General features: G+C 42.3%; 1 long non-coding RNA gene across 1 annotated transcript; it reads left to right on the top strand.

Annotated features, from left to right (window-relative positions):
* LOC121011059 (uncharacterized) lies at window positions 1–5,166 on the top strand. Its single transcript, XR_005781474.1, has 2 exons — window positions 1–170; window positions 4,524–5,166. It is a non-coding gene; the product is annotated as an uncharacterized LOC121011059 (long non-coding RNA).
* Window positions 5,167–6,374: the final 1,208 nt, after the last annotated feature.

Raw genomic sequence — 6,374 nt, 5'->3', positions numbered from 1 at the left:
AACTTCTACTAAATACCATCTGAGCCTATTCCTGCACAAAAGAGAGACTGAAGAAAAGAAATTTGGGCCAAATTCCATATTCCTTTCCTCTTTCATGGCAGAAAATTGGTCAAAGGCACCACAGTAGCATGAAACCGAAAAGGAGTAGCATCACCTACTGAATGTTTAAGGTACTGTATTTTTTTGTTTTTAATTGGGAGACTTCTTTAAAGTTTTTGGTGGAGGGGCGCCTGGGTGGCTCAGTAGGTTAAGCGTCAGACTCTTGATTTCGGCTTAAGTCATGATCTAACTGTTCATGAGTTCCAGCCCTGTCGGGCTCTGCACTGATAGTGCGGAGCCTGCTTGGGATTCTCTCTGCCCTCCCCCACCTCAAAATAAATAAATAAACATTAAAAAAAAAAAAGTTTCTGGGTGGACAAAATTCAAGATATCTTATGTGATAAACACTGATGGAGAAAAACTAAGAGACCACTCACCCCAAAGGTTTTGCAAGCACCATCCCCAGAAGTTCACAGGCTGGCGGCACAGAAAGAAGATTTCAATGCAAAAAATGCATTCATAGGAAAGACAGGAATCACAGAGGAAGGGGCTACTGCCTGCCTGGGGAGGAATCAGGGAAATCTTTCTGGATGTGACATGTGGGCCAGTTCTTAACAGATGGGACATCCCAGGCATCCAGAAGAGCAGAGGCAGAGACCAGAGCTGGCCACACCTGGAGTGTGGGGCTTTGGAGACAGAAAGGGCTGAAAAGGGATGGATTCATTATCCTTTAAACTTTCTAGATGCCTGTCTCAAAACACAGAATGTATTGTCACTTAATTACTTAAATTTGCAGGCTAAGCAGACCTAGTTCTGTAGGCTTTAACCAATTTTGAGATTACTGCTATCAGTGACCCTAGGCTCCCACTTGTTTTCTGAGAAGTTCTCTAAAGAATAAACAGGTTGTTTATTCAAAAGTGTACCAAATCTCTTTTAAAGTATTTTATGAAAAGATCACTGACCGCTTTCCACACTTTGCATTTTTATAACTCAAGTCTAAAACTGTTTTCACTGAGTTTAGGGACAATCGTAAGCACAATCTCTCAGGATTGTTTTATAGTTTCTTATTTCACCCTAAATTCACATTCACTTGGTGAGATTAGAATGCAATTTGTTGTGAAAGGGAAGGAACATTTCTATGTTAATGTGATTTCCTTAGTACTTTGATAGTTTTGGTACTTTTTTCAAGGACCAGAAAACAGTTAAAGGAACTATTACAGTGATGCTTTATGAAAAACAAGACACTCCCAGTGCATTATAACTGCTATAACAGGGGCGCCTGTGTGGCTCAGTCGGTTAAGTGTCTGACTTCGGCTCAGGTCATGACCTCACAGTCCCGTCCATGGGTTCGAGCCCCGCATCTGGCTCTGTGCCGACAGCTCAGAGCCTGGAGCCTGCTTCAGATTCTGTGTCTCCCTCTCTCTCTGCCATTCCCCTGGCTTGCTCTCTCTCTCTCTCTCTCTCTCAAAAATAAATAAGCATTAAAAAATTTAAGTAACCGATACAACTAATGTCATTTTTTTTTTACTTTTATTTTTAAGTTTATTTATTTTGAAAGAGAGCGAGCGAGCATGTACGCACAAGCACAAGCGGATGAGGGGCAGAGAGAGAGAATCCCAAGCAGGCTTGCACTGTCAGAGCAGAGGCCAGCGAGGCAGAGTCAGATCCGGGGTTCAAACTCATGAACAGTGAGATAGAGACCTGAGCCGAAATTAAGAATTGGATGCTTAACTGACTGAGCCACCCAGGTGCCCCACAAATGTCCTTTTTTAAATCACAGCATTCTTACGCTAGATTAGGAGTTTGTGGGAGACATATCTGCACCTGTTTGCCTCATCCCTGTCATATATATGCTGAAAAGCTCTCTAAAACACAGCTCTCTAGAGACGGGCCACTTTGTCAGCATGTGTTTGTTTTGTTTTGAATGTCGTTTCTAACCGTTTCTAACCACAATTCCGTATACTTAGTGGCTGGGCAACATGGAGTTCAGGCTCCATCTGTACTTAGTCTCTGTGTGGCCATGAGGAAGTCCCAACACTACAGAGTTCTGCTTACAAATGCTCCCCTGAAGGGTTAAAAACAAACTGCTAGATGTATTACTGTGAACCCAGAAGTATATCTCCCACTCTGTCTTCACCTGTGTGTGTCACCAGTTGGCAAGGATTATCTCTTTTGTGTCTATACGTGGCTTACAAAAAAAAATGCCCACCTATTTTAGCAATTTTAAGTCTGAAAAGTGAGTAAGTGAACTATGTTTTCTATGAATTAAAGAATTAAAAGGAAAAACATCTGGGGCACCTGGGTGGTTCAGTAGGTTAAGCTTCTGACTTTGGCTCAGGTCATGATCTCACAATTCGTGAGTTCAAGTCCCGCACTGGGCTCTGTGCTTTCAGAGCCTGAAGCCTGCTTTGGATTCTGTGTCTCCCTCTCTCTCTGCCCCTCCCTCGCTGTCTCTCTCTCAAAAATAAAATTAAAAAAAATTTTAAGGAAAAATCAAAAAGCTACCAGAAAAAAGAAAAAAAACGTTTATGTTAGTCTTAGGTCTAGAGATGAACCTATTCAAACGTATTTAGCAAAGAAAGAGTGTTAGTCATATCACTGGTCTGTTAATAAACATCCCATCCATGATTTAGACATGAAAAAAAATATTTTAACACTTGGTATCCAATTCATACCCCATTCCCTGATTGTTAAATAGCAGATCTTCCAACCTGACATAGGAAGGAGGTAAAACATTTTTCCCAAAAGTTTTCCTGACAGGATGGGTATCCCCCACCCTTTCCTACCCTGGTGTCTAGCATTTCCTATTAAAAATACAGAGGAGCAGGGGGCGGTGCCTGAGTGGCTCAGTTGGTTAAGCGTCTGTCGGCTCAGGTCATGATCTCATGGTTTGGTTTGTGGGTTCGAGCCCCTTGTCAGGCTCTGTGCTGACAGCTCAGAGCCTGGAGCCTGCTTCGGATTCTGTGTCTCCTCTCTCTCTGCCCCTCCCCCACTCACACTCTGTCTCTTTTTCTCTCTCTCTAAGATAAATAAACATTAAAATATATATATACAGGGGATGGGTCTTTCTGGTTTTCTCCTTCACAGCTTGATAACAAAACACCCATGCCTTTTTGCATGCTGACTTGATCAGGCCTACATTTTACCAACTCCTTGTTTAACAGAAGAATAAGATATTTATTTCAAATTTAAGTCAAAAGTCAACCTTCAATAGCGATACATTGAGAGATTAAATATAAACCTTGAAAGTTTCAGGGTGCCTGGGTGGTTCAGTTGGTTAAGCATCCAACTCTTTTTTTTTTTTTAAGGTTTATTTATTCTTGAGAGAGAAAGAGAGAGAGACAGAGTGCGAGTAGAGGAGAGGCAAAGAGAGAGGGAGACACAGAATCTGAAGCAGGTTCTAGGCTCTGAGCTGTCAGCATAGAGCCTGATGTAGGGCTCAAACTCAGACTGCAAGATCATGACCTGAGCCGAAGTTGGTCATTTAACTGACTGAGCCACCCAAGAACCCCTATCATCTGACTCTTGATTTTAGCTCAGGTCATGATCTCACAGTTCAGTTCATGAGATCGAGCCCCACATCCCCACACGGGCCTCTGGGCTGACAACACGGAGCCTGCTTGAGATCCTCTCTCTCCCTCTCTCTCTGTCCCTCCCCCATCAGTACACATGGGTACACGTGCCCTCTCTCTCCCACTCTCTCAAAGTAAATAAATAAACTTAAAAAAAAAAAAAAAAAAAAAAAAACTTGAGGAGAGCCTGGGTGGCTCAGTGGGTTGAGCGTCTGACTTCAGCTCAGGTCATGATCTTGTGGTTCGCAAGTTCAAGCCCCAGAGCGGGCTCTGTGCTGACAACTCAGAGCCTGGAGCCTGCTTCAGATTCTGTGTCTCCTCTCTCTGCCAGTTCCTCACTCATACTCTGTCTCTCTCAAAAATAAATATTAAAAAAATTTTTTTAAATAAATAAATCAGTAACTTGAAAGTTTCCTAAGTATAAAACCTAAACCTTGAAAATGCCATGCAAGTTAAAAATTTGTTTTGCTGTGTTAAGAATTTTAGACCAGCTTAAATGATAACAATTCTCAAAAAAAAAATAAATAAATAAAATAATAATAATAATAATAATTCAGAAGCAGCCCCCAAATCTGTTTTCTTGAAGCTCTTTAGGAGATTAAACTTCATGTAGACTACATACCAGTACAAAGAGAGTCCAGATGGTCTGATTTCACTGGACATCATTGATTTCTGATTGAAAATGTTTATTAAGAATTCAATTTAAATATTATTTTAATCTGAGTTCAATTTTGAATTGAACTTTCCTACTATGGACATTTTATAAAACTTTCTACACCTTTAAAGGTAAACTTTAGACTTTTCTTGCCAAAGGTGCTCAGTTCAAACTCTTGACTTTCCAATGTTCATAACCTCCTCAGGTCAAGAGAACTCACCTTGTTTTTTTGTTTTGTTTTGTTTTTTAACCTCCAGGTCCCTGCCCATGCCTATGCTGTTCTTCTCCCCAGAATGCCTAGCCACCTAACAAGTAGCTCTATCACCCTTCCTTTACCCACCCTCCAGTTTGAGCCCTTTTCCCAGTCACCCTATCCATGCTTCAGGAGGCACCGAAAGTCTATATAGTAAGTACACCAAAGTGATACACAGCAGCACAAAGCCATAGTGAACTGAGAGAACTCACTGGGAAAAAAATCAACCAATCTGGGAACCTCTAGATACCGGTCCTCAGCTGCACCCAGCTTGTGGCCCCAACATGGACTGATTTACTCTCAGACAGTATTAACTGGCATAAGTAGTTAGTTATCCAAACTTGAGTGCCAACTTTAAGAGGGCCATTCAGCTTTGATACGATTCCATAACAACTACCTTTATCGGGCGCCTACAACAATCTGGCCACCTGCTTCATGCTTACCATCCCTACCCCACAAATGAGGAAACTGAGACTCAAAGAAGTTAGGCCACTTGGAGTTAAACCACTTCCCTGAGGTCGCAGAGCCAGCAAGTGTCAGAATCTGTATACAAACCCAAGTCTTTCTGGCTCTAAAGTTTCTACTGCACAGAGGGTACTTTTACAAAGTAATAAAGACAAATAATAGTAAACCATTCTTCAAGAACACACTCTTGCAGAAGGACGTTGCTAATGTCTGCTTCCTTGAGTTCTATACACATCTCCAGAGCAGCCCTCTACAGGCAAGCTCCTGCAGGGAACACTGTGATAATGCAACAGAAAGCCATCCTGTTGGCTACCCTGCCAGATAGTCCTAAGTTTGTAGGCACATTAGCTGAGCCTCCAAAACTGCCAAGTGCAAGTCCACTGGTGGATCGCAGCTCTAACAAAGCAGCTTACCAAGAAAAAAAAAAGTGAGAATTTGAATGTATTTTCTATACTCAAGTTGGGGCCCAAGAACTCTGCTGGAGGGCAAGGGAACAGGAAGTGAGGAGGGAGCAAGCATCCACTTCCCAAGGGCAGCAAAGCCCAGAGGTGGGAGCCTGGTCACATGCAGTTGCATTACTTGTCCACGCCCACTTCCGGCCAGAGCCTGCCTCTTCACCTCTAAGTCAGTACTTTGAAGGAAAGCAAAACACTACCAGAAACTCTCCTTATAATCTCTCTCTCCTCTTGAAGCATGTGTCTTGAATGAATTTCCACCCCTGCTCTCCGGCTCCACCCCTCACAAATACACTTAAGAAAAGCATCTGTCACATAATTGACCTATGTGGCTTAACATCAAATCTGACATCATGGAAAGGTTAAGGTTAGTGCTTCTCCAACCCCAGTATAAGAGGGAACCCTAGGGCAGAGGGAACTGTGCACCAACAACCTACTAATGCACAACAAAGTAGTCTATCTATTTGAAAGCTCACTACTCTTTCCCATACCATAAACAACAGCCAAGCACTCTGCTTGTCTGAATTTTCTTTTAAGATTTCAAACAAGGCGAGAGGGCTTTTAGAGCTGTTTATCTCTGTGCATAACATGCACTGCCATGAAGAAATGCCACAGGATTCCAAAAACACACTGCCACTGACTTCAAGAAAAGCGAAGCTGAAAATGCTCCTGCCAGTGACCATCCCAGATTCTCTTTTTTCTCAGATTATAGTCACAGTCATCCTGAATCAACTAGTGCCAACAGCCAACAATCACCCAGGAAAATGCCATGATTTTTGCCTCCTTTAAGATGGAGGAAACAGAAGCAGAGTCCAGTGAGTAAATTAGAGTAGTAGTGAGGTTTCACTTCTAAACCTCCAAGAAACTCCACCCCAAACTCCCAACATCCAGGGATATTCCCAAAGAAGCTCTGCAATAGTCTTTCATTTGATTGT

The sequence above is a fragment of the Herpailurus yagouaroundi genome, unplaced genomic scaffold (genome assembly GCF_014898765.1).
Source record: "Herpailurus yagouaroundi ecotype Mexico unplaced genomic scaffold, PumYag 193, whole genome shotgun sequence".
NCBI classification, from domain to species: domain Eukaryota; kingdom Metazoa; phylum Chordata; class Mammalia; order Carnivora; family Felidae; genus Herpailurus; species Herpailurus yagouaroundi.
The sequence above is the reverse complement of the archived record's forward strand: the minus strand, read 5'-3'. Positions and strand labels throughout refer to the sequence as shown.